Here is a 26,018-nt window from a genome sequence, read left to right on the forward strand (position 1 = left end):
GGAAAAGTTTCTGAAGCTCACTCTTTGCAGATAATGCGTTTATCTGGGATATTGGTTAATCAACTGGTTGTTGTCCTGGTGAAATGGGGAACATGTTAGAAAAAACTCTTTGTGTTTGTTTGCTTAAAATGATCAATCGATGCGATTAACTGATGATCAAAGCGCTCAATCCACCGTCATCTCTGATCAGCTTTTGCACTTTTCTTCACGTAGGTTTGGAGTCATTATTTAATCTCAAATTTGTCTCCTTTATTATTGATCTGAATCTGACCCGTGCCATCGATCAGATTATTGATCACAGGATCAGTGTTTAGCTGAACATCTGTTTGGTAAGGACACATGTGGGGGAGACTTGCTGCTACTCCTGGCACCATTTACATTCAATCAGTCATTATCATACAGCCCATCACATCACTTATTGATCGTGTGATTATTGATGTGCAGGTTGATTTCTCTTCTTCTTCTTCTGCAGCAAATTTATGTTTTAATCCGTTTTTAATAACTCGTTCTTTTTGTTATCGACTCATTTTTTCGCTATTTGGGGCCGTTTGGTCCTGAAAACCTGATTTGGACTGTTTGTTGTTAAACTGATCACATCATTGATCGACTTGTAAACACATCAGCAATCCTTTACCGGGACTGTGATCCAAACGTTACTTGAGGATCAGCGCGGTCTGTTCGGTCGGGATTCTGATTGATAACCTTCAGCCTGGTGGGACTTGAGTGTGTCAGGAAGAACATCGATCACAATGAGATCATCACGATCGCGGCTCTGAAATAAATCCCGACCCTGAACTCGCCGAACCGGGATCAGAAATGTGCCGGTCTCGGTTCCGTGAGCAGAGCTGGGGGCTGATCCAGAAGATCGAGGCTGCTCTTCGGCACATGGGCAGTCGGATGAAGGCGGATTCAGAAAAACACAAATCCGAATTTGGTGCGTGGATCTCGGCAGCAGCCGGCGGTTCGTCCGCAGAGTTCGGGGCGACCATCGGACGCGTTTCCGGGGTTTCGGCTGCGGTTTTGAACGTTTTTCTGCCGCCTTCCCCCCCTTTGTTCTTCCTTAATGGATCGGCGTCTGGAGCTGTGCTACCTCCCAGACCCCCTCCTCCTCCTCCTCAGCCTCCCCCACCACTCTCCCCTTCACCACACACAGAAAAACACACACTTGCAGCTCAAAATCGCCTCTTTTACGCACCGAACTCCGCACTTTAAAATGGAGGAAAAACGCAGGGGGAAGCGGTCCGCTTGGTGCCGTAACACAGGCCGAACCCCGAGGGCGAAAGCAGCCCCTACCTGTGGTATCAACCAACCCCCAAGTCCCACTCCTTCATCCCCACTCGCAGCATTGAGAAGGAGGAAATTTCCACGCGTAAAAAATAAAGAAAGGGGGGAAAAGCAGGCAGCAGGAGCAGCTGATGAGCGGTGATGCGGAGGGCAAGCGAGGCGTTTTCCCCCTGAAACATCCACACACTCATACACCCCTCTCCACAACCGCCACCACCCCGATACCCCCATATCTGCCGCCCGGACCCGGAGAACATCACCGGCCTCTCCACCTCCAAACACCACCTACTCCCTCCGGAACCCCTCAGACCTACCTGCACAGGGACGCGCAGAAAAGTCCGATCAGTTATTTAAATCCACACAGTCCCACGCGCTTCTGCTGCCTTTCTTCTTCTTCTCCTCACATAAAACCTGAGTGAGGTAAGCTCAGCTGGAGGCAGCAAGAGGAGCCCGCACAGGTCACCACAAAATCCTGCGGGTTTTTAAAAAGTGAGGAATAATCCAGAGAGCAGAGATCACAGAGCGCAGGAGCGCGGCGAGGTCTCCCATTCACACACAGCCTGCCTCGGCTTGGCTCGGCTCGGTCTGCCCCTACTCCACCACAGACAGCCCCCCAGCTGGAGCGTACCACTCTGCGCTGAGCTGGGAGGGGATACGGCCAGTTAGAAGCGGTCATTTAAACCAACTATCAATAGATTAATCGGCTTATCGAAGGCTCGGTGCTCCTCTGAGGACGTTAGCTAACGCGGAGAGGAAACGAGCATCGTTGAGAGGAATGGGACAGTGAGCGCGCTGTCTTTTTAATTGAAAACCAGCTGTTGTACCCCCTCCGAAAAGCCTCTCATGGTTCAGTCCAACTCCTTAATCTGCTGTTTTTCTCCTCCCAAAACCAGATGTGGAGAGAGAAACTGAGAGAGAGACATATAAGTGCTGTGTGTGAGAGAGAGCCCTATAGAGAGGTGCGGTGGAAATGTATAGTCTGCAAATGTATAAGAGAGAGAAAGAGGGGGTGAGGAGATGCATATCAAAATAAAAGGGGGGATGGGGGAGTGAAGAGAGATGGTGTAAAGACACATGGAGACGAGAGGGATAAAGAAACACAAATGAGAAACTGAGACGTGTGAATGAGGGAGGGAAGAAGCAGAGCAGTGAGAAGAAACCGAAGCAGAGCGATCTGATGGAGAGAGAGACGCACAAACTGAGCAACACATTCAGGAGATTTCATTGTGCCTGATGATAAAATTGCTGCTGCGTCTCCCAACAGGTGTTGAGTCATCGAGAGATACTGAAAAATAACAATAAAAAAGTTTAACCCTGTAAAGCCCGGCACAGCAGATCACCTGCCTCCAGCTCACGTCTGCCACACCAACCTCTGCCTGTCCTCCTTCACCACCAGGAATCGTCTCTGTGGTCTTCCTTTTCCTTCCTGCCTTCAACGAACTTTGTCCAGCACATCGGTCTTCCCTCCTCACACATGTCCAACCTGTCTTTGTCTGACCTGTCCCTCAGATTCTTTCTTTTCTAATTCTGTTCTCCCAACCAGGTCTCACTACGCTTTCACTCTTGTGTCAAAATCACCCCTGACACTCATCTCCACCCTGCCTGCTTTCTCACCCCCCCAGCTTTGGATGGGCACTCCCGGATATGTAAACACATGTATCTGTGTTGCTTCTGCTCTTCTCTTCAGTTCATGCCTCCACATCTCCAGCCTCTCCTCCACCTGCTCCATATTCTCACCACAGATCACAGAGTCATCTGCAAACACGATCGTCCACAGAGACTCCTTCCTGATATCATCTGTCATCCTGTCCATCACCACCCCAAACAAGAAGGGGCTCAAAGCCCATCCCTGATGTAATCCCACCCCCACCTTGAGCCCATGTGCCACTCCTACCTCTCACAGCTCACCACAGTCTCCCTGTCCTCATACACGTCCTGATTTCCTCACGCAACACCACACTTCCTCTCTTGGTACCAATATCATATCTTTCTCTCAATCCACAAAGACACAGTAAAGCTCCTTCTGACCAGCTCTACACTCCATCAACACACCCTCAAAGCAAACATCACATCTGTAGAGCTTTTTCTCAGCATGAAGTCACACTGCTGCTCGTGGATCGTCACCCACAAGCCAGTTTCCTCCCGAGGCCGGATAAATAAGGAAGGTAGAGTCAGGAAGGGTGTAAAATCTTTGGCAAATCAAAAAAAACACTCGCGAGAAAAGAAATAAGATGGTATTTTATAGGGGTGCAACGATATTCGTATCGATATTGAACCGTTCGATACAGTGCTTTCGGTTCGGTACGCATATGTATCGAACAATACAACATTTGTAATTTATTTTATCAACTTTCCTTCTGACGATGCTGTCTGTGTTGAGCGCTCAGTGAATCTGCGTTCGACTACTCCGCCTAGGCTGCACTGTCGAGCGAGAATCCACTGAGCGCTCCACACAGACAGCATAGTCAGGAGGAAGAGCACAGGGCAAGCTAGCGAGACAGAAGTTAAGCTCTCAGCAACATGGACCTCCCCCACCCTCATTCAGATCTGGCGTTTGGAATTATTTTGGTTTTCATGTGACGTATGACCCTGAAGGTAAGCGAGTCATGGACTAAAGTAAAACAGTATGTTGGATGTGCCACTCAATGTTCAATTACATGGGTGTGAACTAGTGTGTTAGCGCAGTTAGCTCGTTAACGTGTTAGCCGTCTAGCCCCATGCACGGAGCGATCGGCGGTAGCTCGTTAACGGAGATTTGCCGTGTTGTGGCGTTAAGGTCATTTCAACGAGATTAACCTGAAAGCACTAGTGGGAACACAACGAATATGACTGCACATTTACGCCGACATCATCCTAGTGCAAAGACCAAAACAACAAGCATGCTACTAACTTTAGCCGAGTCATTTAGACAGCTGTTAGCACATGATTCTCCTTATGCTGCTGAGAATATAGCCCAGAAGAAGCGGATAGTATAGCTTTTATTTTGGAAAGAGACATTTCTCTGTAATAAACTCTCTTTTCCAAAGATGAGTGATTCCTCAATCAGATACAGGGCTTGCAATATCGCTAGCCCGACGTCCCGGAGCTAGCGATTTTTTCAGTCGGGCTACCAAAATCTATCTCTTCCCTGCCCGTCGGGCTATTGTAGGAAAAATATATGTCAATGCTTTTGCATTCTTTCAGAAATGTAGCTGGGTAATTATGTCATTGGCATCGGTGAGCCACTGTCAATATGTGACATATTGAAGTCGCGTTTGAATTTGCGCTTGTTTTTTTGCTTTCACTTTGCAATCGTGCGAACTGTGTATAGAGAGCGACAGCACTGATCTGTGAGTGATGATAATTTGTGCACCAATTCCTCTGACATCGTCTTATTAATCGTTAGCTTACTATGCAAACATGACAAGTGAAATCTCCCGCAGCTTAAACATGTGAGAGGTTGATCGCGCAGAGAATCGCTGAGCTTATGTGAGTCCGTGTGTAAAAGCAGCAGGAGAAGTTATGACAAATCAGACTATAAGGCAAAAAGAAAGTGCAGCTTTATGGTTTCATGGACAAAAGAATTTCTGTGGCTGCAATATGACGAGCTAAATAACCAGGGCTGCACATAAGTGGTCCGCAGGTGCGCATTCGCTGTCAAAATAAAAAACACGCACAAGGGTTAGGGTTAAATTTAAAAACTGTACTTTTGAGTTAAAATATATATTTATAATTTTAATAAATGACAAATTAAAAAGGCATGAACATTTTTTTTGTATCGAAAAAGTATCGAACCGAACCGAACCGTGAATTTTGTGTATCGTTGCACCCCTAGTATTTTAAGCTCTTAGTGTGATTTCTTTTTCTCTATCACACATGATCATGAAGCCTCTGAGCACAGGTGTGAAAAGGACCCCCCAGAGTCTCACAGAGGAGACAGAATTAAATCAAGAGCGTTAATTAAAGTCTCTGTTTAGCTGTTTTAAGTTGCTTCTGCTGATTTCTGTCTCTTTATAGATATTTTAAGTCTTTTAAAGTAAGCTACTTTCAGCTGCTGCCTTACCACAGGCGTCGCCACAGCTGGCAGCGCCTGAGCGTTACGCTGCATGGCCTTCATGCATGCAACAGGAATCAAACCAGCAGCTTTTCTTATAAACGTGCTTTTAGTTGTTTTAAGTCTCTCTGTCGTAATTTCAGGGGTCTTTCTAATTTGTGTCTCCCATTTCTTGATGCTTTCGTGTCTTTTGTAGTTAAGTCTCTTTTTAGTTGCTTTATGTCTTTATGATGTCATCTTAAGACTCTGTCATCATTTAAAGGCTCTTTGTAATGTTTTCAATCATTTTGTGGTTCTAAATCTACTGTTTTGTAACCGTTTTCATTAGGGGTGCAACGATACACAAAATTCACGGTTCGGTTCGGTTCGATACAAAAAAAATGTTCATGCCTTTTTAATTTGTCATTTATTAAAATTATAAATATATATTTTAACTCAAAAGTACAGTTTTTAAATTTAACCCTAACCCTTGTGCGTGTTTTTTATTTTGACAGTGAATGCGCACCTGCGGACCACTTATGTGCAGCCCTGGTTATTTAGCTCGTCATATTGCAGCCACAGAAATTCTTTTGTCCATGAAACCATAAAGCTGCACTTTCTTTTTGCCTTATAGTCTGATTTGTCATAACTTCTCCGTTTTGTGGTAAGCTTTTCTTTGGCTGTCACTTCTTCACCCTGACCTGTCTTATTTGGCTCAGCAGAACTAAAATATATATCTGTCTGTGAAGGTTCTCAGTCATCCAGGTCATCGTAGTCAAATATAAATCCTGCTGCTTTTACACACGGACTCACATAAGCTCAGCGATTCTCTGCGCGATCAACCTCTCACATGTTTAAGCTTGCTGCGGGAGATTTCATTTGTCATGTTTGCATAGTAAGCTAACGATTAATAAGACGATGTCAGAGGAATTGGTGCACAAATTATCATCACTCACAGATCAGTGCTGTCGCTCTCTATACACAGTTCGCACGATTGCAAAGTGAAAGCAAAAAAACAAGCGCAAATTCAAACGTGACTTCAATATGTCACATATTGACAGTGGCTCACCGATGCCAATGACATAATTACCCAGCTACATTTCTGAAAGAATGCAAAAGCATTGACATATATTTTTCCTACAATAGCCCGACGGGCAGGGAAGAGATAGATTTTGGTAGCCCGACTGAAAAAATCGCTAGCCCCGGGACGTCGGGCTAGCGATATTGCAAACCCTGTATCTGATTGAGGAATCACTCATCTTTGGAAAAGAGAGTTTATTACAGAGAAATGTCTCTTTCCAAAATAAAAGCTATACTATCCGCTTCTTCTGGGCTATATTCTCAGCAGCATAAGGAGAATCATGTGCTAACAGCTGTCTAAATGACTCGGCTAAAGTTAGTAGCATGCTTGTTGTTTTTGTCTTTGCACTAGGATGATGTCGGCGTAAATGTGCAGTCATATTCGTTGTGTTCCACTAGTGCTTTCAGGTTAATCTCGTTGAAATGACCTTAACGCCACAACACGGCAAATCTCCGTTAACGAGCTACCGCCGATCGCTCCGTGCATGGGGCTAGACGGCCAACACGTTAACGAGCTAACTGCGCTAACACACTAGTTCACACCAATGTAATTGAGCATTGCATGGCACATCCAACATACTGTTTTACTTTAGTCCATGACTCGCTTACCTTCAGGGTCATACGTCACATGAAAACCAAAATAATTCCAAACGCCAGATCTGAATGAGGGTGGGGGAGGTGCCCTGCGCTCTTCCTCCTGACTATGCTGTCTGTGTGGAGCGCTCAGTGGATCTGCGCTCGACAGTGCAGCCTAGGCGGAGTAGTCGAACACAGATTCACTGAGCGCTCAACACAGACAGCATCGTCAGAAGGAAAATTGATAAAATAACTTACAAATGTTGTATTGTTCGATACATATGCGTACCGAACCGAAAGCACTGTATCGAACGGTTCAATATCGATACGAATATCGTTGCACCCCTAGTTTTCATGTCTGTTAATTTTTTAACTGTCATCATTTTTTAATCTTTTACATGTTTTTTTATTTTGTCTGTTTATTTTTAATTTGCTTTATAGTTGTTTTCTGTCTCTTTGCTGTCATTTTAAGACATTTTGTAATCTTTTACATCATTGTGTAGTTTTAGATGTCCGTTTATATATTTCATAGCTTTGTCGGTTTTTTATGTCTCTTCTCATCATTTTAAAATTGTTTTTCTGGTCTTTTAGAGTTTTAAAACTATTCATATATATTTTAAGTTGCTTTGTAACGTTTTATTCCTCCTGGTAAGTGTTGGTAAGACTCGTCTGTCTTTTGGAGGCTTTTTGTGATGTTTAAATCCTTTTTGCAGTTGTGTGTCATTTTTACTTGTTTCAAGTTGCCTTGAGTTGTTTTCTGTGTCTTTGCTCTTATCTTTTATAATTTTTTAATGTGTCTCTGTAATCTTTTACATCATTTTGTGTCTTAAAATCCTTTTTAAATATTCTAAATTGCTTTGTAATTCTTTTATATTCCTTTATGTATTTTTTTAACGCTTTCTTTTTCATTTATTTGTGGTCACTTTATGTCTAATGTATATCCATATGTACTTGTATAGAGTTATACTGACTTTGTCTTGCACATCCGTGTACAATAACACAGACGTGTCTACTTTTGTAACGAGTAAAAGTCTTTTTATTTGACATAAATGTGCAAAGATATTTAAAATACAGTTGTGGTAAAAACGTTGCTCAGTTTAGAATAATATGGATTATTACTGAATGTACGTACAGACCCACTCATATGTTTATCACCATTAGTAAAGGGTAACTAAAGCAGTCAGACACACTTTTTCGCACACACTTGGACGTCACAGGTATAATTAAGACAAAATGTAGATGCTTGTGTAAAATTTTAAGCACATTTCATCGCTGCCTCTTGAAATGCAGCTGAAGGAGAATCTAACAACAACAGAAAAACACACTCCCTGTAATAAAGCAGAAGTGCGTGATTACAGATTAGTCACATCCTGACTGACTGATGAGTCAGTCGACAACCAGACAATAGGTGTGTTTCCACTGCGGGACTTTTCCTCGAGAAACAGAAACCTTTTGAGGAACTTGGTTCCACCATAAGACAAAAAGAAGAAGGTCCGTACATATTTGGACATTAATGCTTTTCTTTTTTTTAAACTTTTAATTTAGTCACAGTTATCTGATGTATGTGGGGTTTAAGTGCAGGCTTGCAGCTTTAACTTCAGGGCTTGAACAAAACTATCGGACACCCACTGAGGATTATAGTAGCTTCCAGTAGCTTCCAGTAGCTAACAGGATCTTCTGATATGAAATTTTCATTGTGTTGAGATTTCTTTGTCTGATGTCTGGACGGCACCGACATCCCCACAGATGGTGTTTCCTCCTTTGTGGTGCTTTTATTGCAGCTCTCTCCTGTTTTTGTTGTTGTTTTCTACTTTTAGTTTTGTCTTCACTGAATGAAAAACAGTTTGATTGGCTGGAGATCCGGTAAATCTCTTTGTCATTGGTCAATATTTTAATTTTACCTTTTCCTTTACCTACAAAAACTCGACAGTACTTTGGGGTCATTAGTGTGGAGTGCAGTCAGCTTGGCTGCATTTGGCTGAATGTGAGCAGAACATAACTCTGAGCACTTCTGAATTCATTCTGGACACATTAAAAAACAGAATCAGTAATCAACAGTAAAGCGAGGCCGAGTAGACGCCGCATGTTCTCACGCATCGCCCTGCCTCATGTATGTTTCAGGTTATCAGCTGTTGTTGGTTCAGAGAAGCCTGAGCGGCTGATCTGGGCATCTTAGCTTTTTAAAGGTGAGATGTAAGCACCACAGATTTATTTAATTATTTGTGTCATGACGCTTTTCTTTTTCTTTTTCTTTTTTAACTGAACCTAGGAAGTAAACCCAGACGGCTTTAGGCAGATTTATGGAGTTTATTTACTACAAGCGATGTAAATATGAGTGAGCCGGGTGGCCAGGAACAAAAGAGAGCGCCGGACGTCCGAGCAGGTTTGATGTCCAAAGACAGACGATGATCATGGTACTTGCAAGAGGGCGGGCAGAGTCTACAGGTGAAAGGAAAGTTTGTGGTGCTGGATGAAGGGCTGGACTTGACCGGTGACTGGAAACTCCTCCACAGGTAAGAGTTTTCTGGCTACAAAGCTCCCCAGAGTGGAGGTAACGATCAAGCAGAGATCCATCACCATAGCGGGATCATAGCAGCCTCTGAATGAGACCTGCCCAAAGGCAGAGCCTGAAATGATCCCTCCCAGAGCCACCCAGAGGGAGAGGAGGGAAAGAACCGGCCAGCCTGGCCCAAACATGAAAATGTAGTTATTTAACTTTTTGTTTTATTTTGTCAGTAGTTTTCACCTTTGTACTTTATTAGGTGGAGACTTTCCTTCATAAAAGACATGGACAAAGATCTGTCTACTTCCTGGAGAGGGCTCTTCACATAATTCTGAAGAAAAGACCTTGTGATTGTCTTCAGGGTCATTCTTCCAGGACTCCTTTATCGTGCCGAGCACACCACAGTGTTCTTTTCTCTGATTAGTCATCTCTCTGATGGTTTCTGTTCACTTCACAGTCTAAGGATGACCTCGCCGCTGCTCTGCGCTCTTCTGTGGACGTTCTGGGTTTGACACAACTGGACGACTGTCTATGAAAAATGATGAATGGACTGTTACTTATATAGCATCTTCCTACTCAGCTGAGCACCCAAAGCGCTTCTCATTCACCCAATCTCACACACACACACACACACGCACACACACAGACTGGATGCTTCAGGGGTTCAATATCTCGCCCAAAGATACAAACTTCGGGGATCAACCCCCTGACTTTCCACTTGGTAGACGACTCGCTCCACTTGAGCCACAGCTGCCCTCCTAAAAGCAGACACACATTTAAACCCCTCATTGATTACAGTTTTTTACAGACGCTAGGACACATTTCTCAATACTTAGGTCACTTTTGCAAAACTCTTCACACATTTCTCCTAACTGACCGTCAGCTTGGCAAAGCAGTTCATTTCACATTCAAAATGCACTACAACTACCAAAACACTTCATTCAGGTCTCAAATAATCCCTGTACCCAAATCCTCCACCATCTCCTCATTGAACGACTGGCGACCTGTAGCCCTGACCCCCATCGTAAGCAAATGCTTCGAGAAGCTGGTCAGGGACTTCATCTGCTCTGCACTACCCGACTCACTGGACCCTCTACAGTTTGCATACCGCCACAACAGGTCCACTGATGATGCCATAGCCCTGACACTACACACTGCCCTGTCACACCTGGAGAAGAGAGACACGTATGTGAGGATGCTGTTTGTAGATTACAGCTCAGCATTCAATACCATCGTTCCCTCGAAGCTGGACAGGAAACTGCAGGATCTAGGACTGAGCAGCTCCCTCTGCAGCTGGATCCTTAGCTTCCTGTCTGACAGACGCCAGGTGGTCAGACTGGGCAGCATCACCTCATCCCCCGTCACACTGAACACTGGTGCTCCACAGGGGTGTGCACTGAGCCCTCTCCTGTACTCACTCTACACCTACGACTGCACAGCCACTAACAGCTCCAACATCATTGTGAAGTTTGCGGACGACACTACAGTGGTGGGTCTTATCACCAACGGTGATGAGACGGCTTACAGGGAGGAGGTCAGCGCCCTGACCCACTGGTGTCAAGACAACCATCTCACCCTCAACGTCGCAAAGACAAAGGAGTTGATAGTGGACTTCCGGAGGTGCAGAGAAGTACACACCCCCATCACCATCAACGGCGCTGCTGTGGAGAGAGTGAGCAGCTTCCGGTTCCTTGGAGTACATCTGGCTGAGGATCTTACGTGGTCAGTACACACAAACAAAACAGTGAAGAAGGCGCAGCAGCGCCTCTTCTTTCTCAGGAGACTGAAAAGATTCGGCATGAGCCCCCGCATCCTCAGGACCTTCTATCACTGTGCCATTGAGAGCATCCTCACTGGATGCATCACCACCTGGTATGGCAACAGCACCGCCTACAACTGCAAAGCTCTCCAGCGAGTAGTGCGGTGCTCTGAACGGATAATTGGAGGTGAGCTTCCCTCCCTCCAAGACATCTACAGGAAGCGGTGCCTGAGGAAAGCGGGGAGGATCATCAAGGACTCCAGTCACCCCAGCCATAAACTGTTCAGACTGCTTCCATCAGGAAGGAGGTTCTGCAGCATCCGGTCCCGTACCAGCAGACTGAGAGACAGCTTTTTCCATCAGGCCATCAGACTGCTGAACACGTCATAGACACCTCAGCTTCACTACTGGAACTTCAACATTATGCACTCCACACTGTATATAAATGCCACTTGTTTTGCACATATTCAACTCTGTATATTTTATATATTTTATTATTATTATTATTATTTTATTTTATTTTTTTACTATTTAATTTGTAAAAATGTGTATACACACACACACACACACACACACACACACACACACACACACACACACACACACACACACGTAGGAAAATATTTAGTATACACATCCAGAAATGCATACACTATTATATATTGTACATATATTTATTAGTTTCAGGTTGGCCATTCTTGTATTTTGCTCGTTTGTGTTGTTGTGTTTGCACATCTCTGTTGCTTGTGGGGCTCGCACACAAGAATTTCACTCGCATGTGCTGTGCCAGTGTGCCTGCACATGTGATGTGACAATAAAAAAGTGATTTGATTTGATTTGAAATAAACTCATTCTTCCAGAACACTAGCAAAGGTTGACAGCCGACAAACACACTTTGTCACCCACAAAACAATGACCTAAAAAACACTAACAACATGTAGCATTACACAGCGTTTTCTTGTGTAAAACAAGGACACATCTCTGTTTATAATTTCAATATATGTTACTGGAATGAATCAGACATCATGTATTTATGTTTATGTATTTTTATTTTTTTGCACTAAGTAATCCCAAAATACAAGAATTTGTATACACACCATCTACTGATACACATACAATAGTAATGCTAATCTACTCGGTCTTCCCTATTTGGCCACAGGTTCTCATCCACATCACATCTTATGTCATCTAGGGCAACACACCTAGGAAAGAATCTTCTGGCTGCCAGAATTGAAGGAGTTGAAAAATTGAAGGAGTAACACCTGTGTAGATGTTCATCCACAATGAGAATCAGCTGTGGCTGGTTAAACTGCATTTTTAGATTTAAAATATGTTTCACTAAAATATTGCTGTTGCATTTTGCTGTCTTTTCAAGTTTTGCATTGTGTTATTGTTTTGACCATGAGTTTAACAGTTTTGAAAACAGTATGTAAGCACATGCAAAATGTCCTGTCCGTACAAAGATTTTTGGCAGTTGTTGTGTCTGAGTGAGAAGATGATTCATGAAATTTGAGAGATGTAGTCATTGAATGCATTTTGTGCCAAAACAATGATAACTGGTCCTCAGTTTAGCCCACATAGACTTCTGTTGTGCTCACTGTGTGAGGAGTTTTGCAAACGTGACCTAAGTATTGAGAAATGTGTCCTAGCATCTGTAAAAAACTGTAATGGTTATTATAATGACATATAATCAAGTTAAGCATCAAAACAGTAAAAACAATAATTTTTCTATCAGACACTAAAATCAACCATCTAAAGTCAGCTATCAGAAGCTAATAGAAGCTAACTCCAGCTGAGGCTACGCGATCCGTGTCATTCAGGGCGTCGTGAGGATGATTTAGGGCAAATAAAACTGAAATAAAAGCAGCTGAAATGAGTGAAGTCGGAGAGAGTTGGATGTGGTCTGTTAGCAGCAGACTCAGTGTTTCCACACCGAGCATGCTGAGCCTAAAATAACGAGAGGGGGGACTCGGGCTGGTCCGGGTTCAGGTTTAGGCTGGGGTTACTTCTGGGTCTGCAGCACAGGGTTGGCCCTGTAATCAGCTGACAGCTCTGGTTTCGCCTTCGATCTCTCTGTAATTTTCTTAATTGAAGCCACTTGAGGGGTCGAGCGCTCAGTTCATCCTCCTTTTTTTCCCTTCTATGTTGCCTGCATCCTGCTTCCTCTGTCCTTTCCTTTATTTGGTCTCCTATTTGGTTTCCTTTCAATATTTCTTTGTCTTTATTTTTCTTCTCTCCCCTGACTTGGTTTCATTTTCTTTCTTTTCCTATTATTTTGATTCTTAAGTGCATTCCTTTCCTATCATTCACTTTCTCCTTTCTATGTTTCTTCAGTCTTGCTTTGTTTACTTTTCTGCTCTTCCTTTCCTTTCCTTTCCTTCCCTTTTCTTTCCTTTCCTTTCCTTTCCTTTCCTTTCCTTTCCTTTCAATAGTAACTCGGGGTGAGAAAGAGGAGGAGAGTATAAGGGTCAAAATAAAGTGATGATAAATGTTTTTGTTTTGTCGTTTTTGTTTGTTTTCTAATTTAAAAATGAAAATAAAGCTTGGGAAAAAAAGTGACGATAAATGTTTAAATTAATGCTCATTTCCTTTTTTTATGTCAGTTGAACCAAAACTTTGTGAATTAAAAAAAAAGAAGATAAACTCTCGTCTCCTGCATTTGTCTTTTTATTTCTCCACCAGGCTTGTTTTCGTTCTCTCGATCATTTTCTTCTCCCCCTCCCCCGTCCGACCCCCATCTCCCCCAAAACTCCCATTCTTCAGTGTAAATTGATGCTGATCACCCGTTAATCTTTTTAAGTTGCCGTGAAACAGCCAGCAGCATGCATGACAATGGTCCTCTCTGTGAGTCTATGTGCGTAAATGACAATGGCTCTGTGTGTGTGTGTGTGTGTGTGTGTGTGTGTGCGCGCGCACATTGTGGTTTCAGGGCCTACTGTATGCTTCCTTTTTTACATCGCTGCTACTATTACTGCACATCTGGACCCTGCATGTGTGCGTGTACTCAAATTACTTGTGTTGTGGGAACTCTCCTCCATTACAGGGACTCAGCCCCGCTGTGTAAATTAGATTTATGCATGTAAACACAGTTTTTGGTTAGAATAAATCTTTGGAAAAAGAATCAAAGTTAACATAATGTCCTCTCAAGTCTATCAGCCATGTTGTGAGGGCAAAATCCAGATTACACATCGCATTGTGGGGACTTGATTTCCTTTAAGAAAATAAACAAAGTTATTTATTCATTTTTGGTGTGAAGACTGAAGGAGTAAGTCGTCAGGAAATGAATGGAAAACGGCGTAAAGTCCTCTGAAGTGATGGAAAACACGTGTTTGTGTGTGTGTGTGTGTGTGTGTGTGTGTGTGTGTGTGTGTGTAGCTGTTAGTTTAATCCTGAGTGGAGTTTACGAGGTTGAAGCCGCAGAGCAGAACAAATTCTCTGTGTCTCTGTCTTTATTTATTTTTACTTCTCTTGAGGTTTGCCTGATATCCAACACATCTGCTTGTTTGTTTGTGCGTGTGTGTGTTTGTGTGTGTGTGTAATCCAGAACCCAAACACACTTAGAACAGGGAGCACAGTTTGCAGCTCTAAGCTTGACGTGCGCCCTGCCCTCGTAGATTTGTTTCTGGCGGCGTCTGTTTTCAGTTTAGGAGCTGTAAAAACCTCTGACTCTGACCTGCCCATGAGCAAACAGCAGAATGACACAGTTAGAGATGAGCTCGTGAGCAACCAGTGAATCATTCACCAGCTACTTTCCCTCAGGCACTGGTGGAGGCCAAAAACTGAGCTAAAACATCAGGACTCCTTTACTAGGACTCATCAGCCTAACCAGATCATCCATTGCCCATAAGCACTGCAGTAGCATTACATGTTTGTTAAATCAATCAATCAATACACGAGTAGGGATGGATATTGATACGATTTTTACGATTCTGATTCCATTTTCGATTCTGTTTTCGATTCTTATTTTTAAAAAAGGAGAACACTAAGGTCGATTAGCTCAGAACTTTGTTTTATATCTTCTCTTTGAACAAGATAGAAATTTAGGAGTAACATGGCCTTACAAACCCAACAGTGAGATCTTAACAGAGCCACAGCCTACGGCTCTTCAATGGGGCGTCACAGGGTCCCCAGGAAAAAAAATTGTAAATGTAAAATAATAAAATAAAATATTCTTCTGTAGCAATAACAAAGTATAACATAAATTATTCTGTAGCAATTACACAAGAATATCCAGTAATGTCCCTGCCTACAATTAAACACATTCACTTACTGAAAATCGGGGCATCTGCTGCGGCAAATGGGTGCAAGCCTTTGACCACAAACTGAGTCACTGCTCGGTGACATTCGTCTATCCTGGCCTGAAAGGAGACACTACTGGTAGATACTGGTAGAGCGTCTGAGCCGCCATGTTTCCTGCCAGGTAAATGACGCGCCGCAACGTGGTGACGTCATTCGGGGCGACTGGAATCGATAAATCAGAATCAGAATCAGAATCAGAATACTTTATTAATCCCGAAAGAAATTAGGGTTACAGCAGGCAGCATGCTAATGGCGAATGCACACTTACAAAGGAACCTTCTGACCAACTTTACACAAACATCACATTGGGCAGACATGTCAGAAAGGTAGGCTGATAGGAAAAAAACAACGAAAATACATAACATTAGGTAAGAGAAGGAGAAAAAAAACTCCACTCAGACTGAGCTCCTAATGGGAGAACAGTTTGATAACAGAAAAAACACCTCAGCACAAAAGCACATGACTATCAATACAGCATAGAAACACAAGACAAGCAACAGGGGCGGGTAAAGGGTAAGAGAGAGCCGGTGTAGACAGCGCATCCGGTCCTGCAGCGTGTCTGCGCTGGTCCAGTCGACTGCCATCTTCCCCGGTAGGGCACAAGCATCGAAGGCGTTTGGAAAGGGAGGGGGGATCAGTGTGTGCATATCAGTGTATGTGTGTGTGTGTGTGTCCAGAGTTCAGCTGAGACAGTGTCCTTCGCCCCGCCAGGCTAAGTAAACAGTCTTCCAGCCAACCCAGGTGGCTTTGCATGGAATGGGAAGAAACAGACTAAACACAGTCGTTATCAGGGTGTTTTGTTCAGCTCCAGCCTTGAGGCCGCAGCTGGCGCCGAAGGGGTCTCCGCATGAAGTGATGATAGTTTTTACTTTAGTGCGAACAACTCATATGAATTTCAAAGCTGTTCTAACAGTCCAACACTGGTCTCTCAATCTCCCGTTGGAGAGCCGTGAGCTTTCTATGATGTTATCCAAACTTACGTTCCGTGATGTTGTCGTTCTTTTTGCTCAAAGAGCAGGTTCTGAGAACTCACGACCGCAGTGCACTTCCCCAAGATGTGATCGAATTTGCGCTCAAAGGTGTTGTTCGAGCTAGCCCCTCCAGATGCAATCCAGTTTTTCACTCAGAGGTCTTATTCTGAGTATTCACGGCAGCCATCAGCCTCTCCAAGATCTTCTCCGTGCTGCACTCAATGAGCCCATTTTTAGAAACTCACGCCTCATCCCATGATTTCAATCCCAGCGGGCAGCCTTGTGGGGTTTGAACAGCCGGTTCCGCTTCCTTAATTCTTCGATAAGTCAGGGCCGAGCCAGCTCCGATCAGCAAGATCCCTGTTATCATGGTTCCGAATAGGTAGATATCTTCAGCAGTCAGGCTCACCCGAGCCCAGACTTCTCGTTGAGAAGGGGTGTCAATTGCATTCAGAGACCAGTTGATCAAATCCAAATCCATAATTCCTCCTTTAGGTTTTAGAGAACAGACTGTGAGAGAGTGTTCCAGGGAAACGTAATACAAAAAAACCCACGAGACTAGACAAGGACATAAGAGGCTAAGCAGGGAAGCTAAGGGAGAGGAGGAGAGGAGAAAAAGTGCGACGGCTGAGAGCCAACTACTCGTTGGGAATAAGGGAATCGTTTGCAAAAATGTCAAACAATTCCAAGGAATTGAAACAGTGGGAACCGGTTCTCAACAAGAACCGGGTTTTGATACTCATCCCTGTACACGAGTTGTGAAATTAGCTGCTTATTGGACTAAATAAGACACATTACTAAAGACACCTTTTTGTCTTTGGCCCTGCACTTATTGTTTGTGGCACAGTTCTACAAGGAAACAGAGATTGTGGTCCATAATAACATGTTAGCATCACACAGATTTGCCTGTCAGCTGAGATTCTCCCACAGAGGGATTTCCTGAATAGAAACAAAGGACAGACTCATTGACCCTGTTTTACAGCACCTGGAACTGAATGGTCCAGCTTTGCTTTGATATCACAGGAAGTGATTTACAGTTTTTACCGAATGCCTAAACACTAACTGTGAATCCTGTAGCACAATTTCTAAAACTAGTCAGACTTATAGCAAAACCACTCACTGAGTGTGCAAAACTAAAAGCACAAAAACTGCTTTGCACTCAGTTTGCAATTTTGTAACACACACTTTGCACAACTGTAGGCACAATTCACTGCACAACACTCAATTACCAAATTTCCAACACACTCCTAGCAAAAGTATACACATGTATGGCTATCATTAACACTAACTTGCCAACTGTCTGGCACACTTTCACATGTGAAAACTTTTTTAGATAATTAGTTCACTTTGCAATCAGCCTAAGCACTATAATACAGGTAAGCTGTGTGTGCGGAGTACAATGGAGGGAGCAGAAAGAGTGAGAAGTAGAGGAGGCCGAGGAAGAGGACGTGGAGGTGAAGAAGTAGGATGAAGAGGACGACAAGGACAAGGAGGAGCAAGAGGAAGATGAGGAGGGGGGAGAGGAAAATGAGGAGGGGGGAGAGGAAGGGTAGGAAGAGTAAGAAATAGAATTGCTGATGACATCAGAGCTACAATAGTGGACCATGTAATCAACCGTGGAATGACCCTGAGGGTAGCTGGCCAACGGGTCCAGCCTAACTCGAGCCGCTACACTGTAGCAAGCACCATAAGGACATCTTGAAATGAGAATCGGTGAGTACAGTCACTCCGCACAAAGATTTGTAGCACTGCCATATGCCAATGAGAAACACACCAATACCATTGATGTAAAAATACTGAAATTGTTACTTTACAGAATTGCTAGATGACCAGATGCTGGGGCAGAGGAAGCATGTTCACTGCAGACCAAGTAACCCATATAGTCATTATGGCGACTGCAAATAATCCTATACTTGGAAATAAACACTTGTGTTTGTTTTGATGTGTTTGAATAAACACCAGTACTTGAAGTTTGGATCCCTCTATGCTTATGGATCTATGACAGAAGTATGAGCTCAAACTGACATAGCCTACCTTGTGCGCAGAGAAAGCAAAAGCCAGATGTGTTTTGTATTCATACCATCAGTGTGCAGTTGGCGCATTGTGTGCTTAGTAGATGATGGCTTGTGTGTACTGTTTGATACGGAAACACCATTTTTACGAAGGTGTGAAGAGTTAATCCAGCTGTGTTTGCTTTTGCAAGAGAACTACAATGTTTTGATGATTGGGTGACAGGTTTTCTTATTTGTGTGAAGAGTTTTGCAAAATTAGCCAATAGTTACAAAAAATGTGCTTAAGCAATCAGAAAAAACTGTAAATGTCTCAACTTCAAAGCAAATAATTGAGACATCAGTCAATGAAAGTGCAGCATATCTTTTATTGACATGTCAGAGGGTGGGGAGGGTTACCAAGGCAACCAGAGCCTGGAATGCCTGCTAGCGGTCGACCATCATCAACAAACTGATGTGCGATGAGTAAATCGTTTCTTGTCTGGACCCCCTTAAGTTCTGGAAATGTGTTACTGTAACTTTGGTCCATCCAACATTCCTCCTCGTCCTGTGGGTCGTTACAGGTGAACATTTGCGGCTTCCTACCTTTAGCGTGGTCCAGGATCAACATTGCAACTAACCAATCCTGTTGTCTGGCAGTTCAGTTAGCGTTAGTGAAAAAGTTAGTTAATGCAATTAAAAACAACCATGAACAAGTTAAATTTGGCTAGCAGCAAAACTACTTTAATAATATATATTTTTATATTGCATAAATTAATAAAGGAAACACTTTAAATGCTTAGAGAGTTTTATATAAACAAAGACATGTTTCTTTCTTTTCCCTCCATATTCCAAAGCTTTGACATCACCACATGATCAGTCAGTAGCAATGCTGATCCTGGGCCGACATTATAATGATGATGCAAGGACAACAGCAAAACTGGGATATCAGATACAACTTTAGTTTATGTATGTAGCTGTCATACTGCGGTGTGTTATTAATGTTGCTGACTCAAATGCAGGAGGTGAGAATCAGGAGCTTAAACACAGAGCAGAGCTTTTAATGTCAAACAATCGTTACAAAGTCCAGAAAACAGGAGAATAAACTAAAGCAAGTCTGGGAATCCAAGGTTTCCAAAAGTTAAACATATAAATACTGAACTAAGAGACACACGCAGAGGAGGACTTGACAAAGGACAAAGGGAGACTAGGCAATATATACAAAAGACAAAGACTGAAATGGAAGCAGGACAACTAACCAAATCAGACGAGAAGCAAAATTCAACACAAGACAGAGAGCAACTAAACTATAAACGGGAAGAGGAAAGGGAAAACATGGTCAACTAAAAAGGGGAAGAAGAAGGACAAAAAGGTTAACACAAAGATGAGCTCAGAACAGAAAGGGAACCCTCAAGTGGTTTCTGCTAAACCACCATCTGTCTTTTATAACAAAACAATAAAGAATAAATAGTCATCAGAAGATAATAAAGCTCACTATAGTGCAAGGAAACACAAAACCACACTAATAAGCAGAAAACTGTAGAATGTGAACATAAATCACTTCTCAAAACCCAAAAGGAATAATGAACTAACCGCAAAACCAATGGCCCCAAACCAAAGACACCATAACAGTAACAGGACGAAAGCCTACATTTCATATTTGGTGTGAACGCACCGTAACAGAAAGCACCTACGAAGATTAAAAATAGTTATCCACTTAAGGGAAGGAAGGAAGGAACCACAAACTGACCCGGATAAGAGTAGAGGTCATGATTTCCTCATGTTGCAACAGCCAAGTGAAACCACCTTTGCATGGCTGCTGCAACATTAGGCAACTACAGCTGAAACACTTGGTTCTTCAAATATTTGGATGCAATCTATTCTTCTTGGCTTTGTGACAGTGATTTCTGACAAGTTGTTCAGGGAAAACCAAGCAGCGATTTAAGGTAAGTGCTAACTTAGCTAGCAGCGTTGTCATTAGCCAAAGCTAATGACAACAAAGAAGAACTCGTAGACTGCGGCTCGCAAAGGTGAAGAAATCGTGACAACGAACGCCATGAACTCATGCCGTGAGGTTTTCTTTAAACCTTAGAAGTATGCAGCACATACGAGGAATAAGATGAAATACTGTGCTGAACAGGTGTCAGAGCTGAGCTATGATTAGCTCTGACTAAAGAGGATGTTATACTGAATAGATGTGTCTTCCAGAAAAAGAATAAAGCTTCGAGATAAACTTCTAATTCTAAGACAAAATCGTAAGTGAACAGCCCGAGGTTATTAAAAGAGGTGCTGAAGGATCAGATTCATGTTCTTTGTCTACTTTTGGTTTGGTTTTTTTGTAAAAAAGTGGGTGCTTGCATTATTTGAGGTTAACGCGTCACCGAGCTGATCATCAAGCTTCTTAGTGACAGAGTCAGCCTGAAGGAAGTCTAAGCTGCCAGGGTGAAGACAGACACTCTGTTGTTAACAACAGAGACAGAGTCATTGTTATTTACCGATGCATAGGATGGATTATGAATTAAGTTGTTTGAGGAGGTCTCCGCAGAAGTTGCTTGTCAGAAGTTTACACACATCATGGGCATGGTGGTCACAGTAATTTTGGACTTTTAATAATATTTTTGGACTGTTCTTTTCCCCGGGCTGGAATGATTGTACAGCACGAGTTTAAAAAAACATAAACTGGTTGCCCAAATTTGAAGACATACACAGAAATACATACATGCACTCACTTATTTTAATGAGTGGTGCTGAAGGTTCTGCAGAGTCTTTTAATTTGACAAGGCCAAAACCTATTAGCTTCCCATTAGTGACCATGATTGACTACAACTGGTAGTTTCACTCTGCCAGCATACAAAGGTTTTGTTTAACACTCTTCATCGGAGTGGCCAATGTTCCAAACAATGAGAAACTCCAAGAGACTCAGTAAAGATAATAGAAGGAAAACTGAAACAGTTGTACGCACGTTATTTGAATGTGTAACCACTTTGTCAGCCTCTAGTTTCACTGCCAGGAACTAAGAGGACCAACGAAGGAAGGTCTTTCTCCAAATTCAAAACATTCAAAACCAGCTGAAATTTAAAAGCACTCACATGGAGAAGGCAAATATCTTTTCCAGAAAAGTTTTATGGTCAGACCTAATTGACCAAAACAATAAAAGGTATGTTAGGAGGAGTAAAGGTGAGGTTTTTAAACCCAAGACCACGATACCAACTGTCAGGCATGGTGGGGGTAGCATCATCCTCTGGAAGAAGGAAGGAGAGGAACTATTCAGTTCAATTCAGTTTTATTTATATAGCACCAAATCACAACAACAGTAGCCTCGAGGACCTTTATTATTAAAGGTAAAGATCCTACAATAATAGGGTCTACTTCCAACTTCTTCATCTTCACCTCAGATCAACAGTTAGATGGTTGAAACTTGGATCAGGAGTTTGGTGATGGCTACCAAAAGGATATGGTCAAGGTACAGCTCGCTATGACCAAATATTAGTGGGGGGTTCTGTAAGCGTTTGACCCTGAATGGATTACAGAAAATCCAAAAATAAATTCAAACTTGTTCACCTAATTCTTGAGTTTTTAAAAGTCATTGAAAATGTAGGAAAAAGAAAAGCTCAAAGAAATAATTAAAAGAAGAAAATTGCCCTGACACTATGCCCATGATGAGTGTGTGTTCAAAAGTTTGCCCTGTGACTATGATAACTTATGGATAAGATTTCCACCACACAGTTAAAACTAGTAAAACTCTACTGCGCATGTGCCAGCACAACAATACGATTGGTACATTTGCTTCCTGGGTCAGCTGTGGATTGGCTCTCTTTGACAGGAGGCGGAGGCCAACTGCCATCTTTGCCATCACACAGATTTATATTTAGTGTCCTCTGAGTACCCGATGTTTCCGTTGTAATGTGTCTGCCCCCAGCTCTCCTACACAGGATCACCACCTCTAACTGAAGGAGACACAATATGTTGTTTTCAAGGTTTTTAAGATCGTTTTCAACTCCAAACATTTGGTGAATGTCTTGTTTGTGTCTACAGACACTGGTAAAGTCGTCTCTGCTGACACCGTGCCATCTGATTGTGGTTTAACTTCAACCTCAGAGTTTCCCCCGGCCCAGAGTTTCTCTTTCTCTTCAGGGATGGGATGGCCACCAGGCGTGGTGCTGAGGTGGTTGCTATGGTTGCCACTAAGCCTCGCTCTGACCTGATTGTTCAAAAAGAAAAAGAAAAAAAAAACAAAAAAAAAACAAAACAATGAGGGAAAACTTCAAAGAGGAGCTGCTCAGTTGCCTAGCAACAAGGCTCAGTGGCAGGACTGCGCTCTCTCTCTCTCTCCCTATCTATCCCTCTGTTTCATCACTCTCTCTTTCTGCTAAACCACTATCTGTCTTTTTCATCACTCTGTAGGTCTGCTTCCATCTGTCTCCGTCTCTCCTTCAGCCCTCACAGGCTTTATCTCTTCTCTCACTATTTTATCACTCCATTGCTAGGCTTCTGTTTCCCTCTCTCTCTCAGTCTCTCTCTTTGAGTTTCAGCCCCTCGTCTCCTCATTCATCTAAAGTTGCTCTTTCCCTCGGCCCCCCCATTTTTCCCTCTCTCACTCTCTGTCAGCATCATGTAATGGAAAATATGTGATGAACATTTATTTTTTTATAATTTAATTATGGATAAAAAAAATAAAAACAGGGATAGATTTAAGGCACGAATGTGGGATCTGGAAAGGGAAGCTAATGCAGAAGAGACTGCATGTCCAGCAGGGGGCGCCTCCTGTGGCTGTAAAAAGAAGTCCCTGGGTAAACGGCTCAACTTTTCCCTTGATCTGTGAGCTCAGCACGCACTTTCATTATCAGTGTGTGGTGTCTAGTTTCAAGTCCTAATGAATAAAACATGATTTTAAAAAAATTACTGCTCCCAAGGTTATGCTTGATCATGTGACTGACAAATTCGTTACACCAACTGCACAGCACACGATCAGTACTGTGACTGTCACGGTTTGCGGGGGCAAGCCGTGTGGAATATATATATAGGACCAAAAGGCGGCAGCTCTGGTGCAGGTGAGTGTTTATTAACAACAAAAATGCAAACAACAAAGGCGCTAGGAACATGAAACTGAAACCTAAACTGGGTAAACTAACAACACAAACCAAGAATGACGGTGCAGGGAGGTCCGGGGAAATACATACAGGGAGACCGAGGGGAAACAACACAGACGAACCAGCAACTACTATGACAGAAGACACAACTTAAATACACTCAGAGAACACAGGGAGATTACATACAGGTGGGAACACAGCTGGGAGTAATTAACATGACGAGACTAGGGAGGCAAACTGAAAACACTCACATAAGACACAGACCTTCACAATAAAACAGGAACTTACACATGAAAGGACACAAACTAAGAAACGCGGACTAGATACAGGAACACACGGGCAGAACAGAGTAAACACTAACCAGAGGAAGAACAGAACCAAAATCGCGAAGAGAAAACACAAAACGCTGGGTCAAAAGGACCCAGGATCATGACAGTGACACAAGTTCAGTCAGAAGCTGATTAACCAAACGATTAGAGTTGGAACTATTCCACCATTTTCTTTTCATCACACTACACTAATAAAAAACTACACACACACAAACACACAAACTTCTGTTAATTAAGGTAACAATAACTCACTATGCAAAGACAAACTGTGTTTCCAACTGTAGAGTGAGCCCTCCACAGTCCACCAAAACCCCCTACCTCTTTCCTGAAATTACCAGGAAGAACTGGAAATGTATAAAACTTTGTGGAGGAAGAATTTATAGCAGTGCTGTTGGATTGGATTGCATTATACTGCACAGGTGTTCCTAATAAAGTGCCCGGGAAGTGTACAGCTCACACATACACACAGGCGTAGATATGTGGACATGTGAGTGATGGGTTTAAAAAAAAATCCTCCTTTAATTTCCAATATCGCAGTCTATCACTCGATTTCATCGCTCTCCTTTTCCCTTTCTCCCTCCCTCTTTCTCCATCTATGGATGCCTGTGGTCTCTCCTCCACTGAAGAAGCCAACACCCATGACCTGTGTGTGTGTGTGTGTGTGTGTGTGTGTGTGCGCACGTGTAAAATGCCTGTAATAAATGGAGTGTGCTTTGCGGCAAACTGGCAGCGCAGCTGGCAGCACGAGAGTTGCATTTAGTGGTTTTTTAGACTCAAACCGAGGGACAGACAAGTGTGTGTGTGTGCATGTGTGTGTGTGCATATGCATGTGCATGGATGCGTGCGTGTGTTGGTAGACTTCTTTGATTACAGCAAGGCATGATAGAGAGCTCAGCCCTGTGGTTGCAAAAGACAAAAGACACAAAAATGCACACTGACACACACTTTGTTGTACAGTGTGTGTGTGTGTGTGTGTGTGTGTGTGTGTGCTGAATCATCTCCTCTTTTTTTGAACCTGATTCAGATCTGATGATGTCAGTCTCTCTCTCACACACACACTTTTGTGTTTCCATCACTTCAGAGGACATCACTTTGACTCATTTCCAGCATCACACTAAAAGTTGATGATTTGCTTTATGGGGACTTCTTTTTATCCAATTACAAGAGTTGCGTTCCCACAATGTGGTTGTGTGAACACATTTATGTTCCCACAACACGAGTAATACAAGTGTGTCCACATGTCGCTGTGGCAAATAACCCAAACCTGAACCCTGAAACCAGGTCTGAACCCTCACATGGCTCTTTGAAGCTCTGTGCCAAAGTCAGCAAATGTCCTCACAAGGTCTTAAACTGACAGTGGTTCTCACAAAGACAGCCCCACACACGTGTGCACACACACACACACACAGTGACCACAGTCCAGTGAAGCCAAAAGTTTAATTGAAACCACCTTTTTCCCTCCCTCAGTGTGTTCTTTCTGTTCATTCACACTGCTTCGGGAGCCTCTGTTCTTCTTCTTCCCTTTATTGCTTTCACACACCAACAGGCTCCAGGCCTTCCTGCTGTTGGTTGGTGTTGCTCTGCTGCCTCCTGGTGGTCATCTGGGACACTGTGTTTTAGACACCAGGTTCAACAAACATACACAACAAGTGAGTTTCATAGGGAACATGTGTAATGTCATCAAGGTTGCTTTGGAACGGGTTACTTGAAAGTCTGCATTACAAAGTGAAGAGGCTGCCTCTGCATCCCATGTGTTCTTTGCCCCCGTGTATTAAAGAGGGGCGGTACTCCTCAGGAGGAAGGACTCCTCTACAAACAGCCAGGCCTTTGTATTCAGCAGCTGTTTCAGCTTCATGCTCAGACTTTGTTCTTCACCATGTGTTTGTGTTTTAAAAACAAATGTGTTCATGTTGTTGTGAATTTAACCCTAAATATATTTTAAAAAGTCAGGAGCACTAAAATGAGATGATAAAATACAGCTGCAGGGCTCGAACAAAACTATTTATGATGCAGTTGGCTCAAATATATTTAATTGATTTCATTTAATTGCTTTAAAATGAGGCTGCAAAGCAAGGTGGTTTTATTTTGTTAAATCCCAGTTTCCTTGGCTCATCCTTAGAGTGACAA

At 43.0% G+C, this 26,018-nt stretch overlaps 1 protein-coding gene across 1 annotated transcript in view; it reads right to left on the reverse strand.

Annotated features, from left to right (window-relative positions):
• Positions 1-1,830, reverse strand: part of plxna3 (plexin A3) — a 135,761-nt gene extending 133,931 nt beyond the window's left edge. Inside the window, exon 1 of the mRNA XM_085345340.1 lies at positions 1,599-1,830. The gene's annotated coding sequence lies outside the window, so the exon portion shown is untranslated. The remainder of the gene's footprint in view (positions 1-1,598) is intronic.
• Between the last annotated feature and the right edge of the window lie 24,188 nt (positions 1,831-26,018).

This window comes from Diplotaxodon limnothrissa, linkage group LG20 (genome assembly GCF_057381915.1).
Source record: "Diplotaxodon limnothrissa isolate DT_005_m linkage group LG20, D_limnothrissa_male_GT1.1, whole genome shotgun sequence".
In the NCBI taxonomy this organism is placed as follows: domain Eukaryota; kingdom Metazoa; phylum Chordata; class Actinopteri; order Cichliformes; family Cichlidae; genus Diplotaxodon; species Diplotaxodon limnothrissa.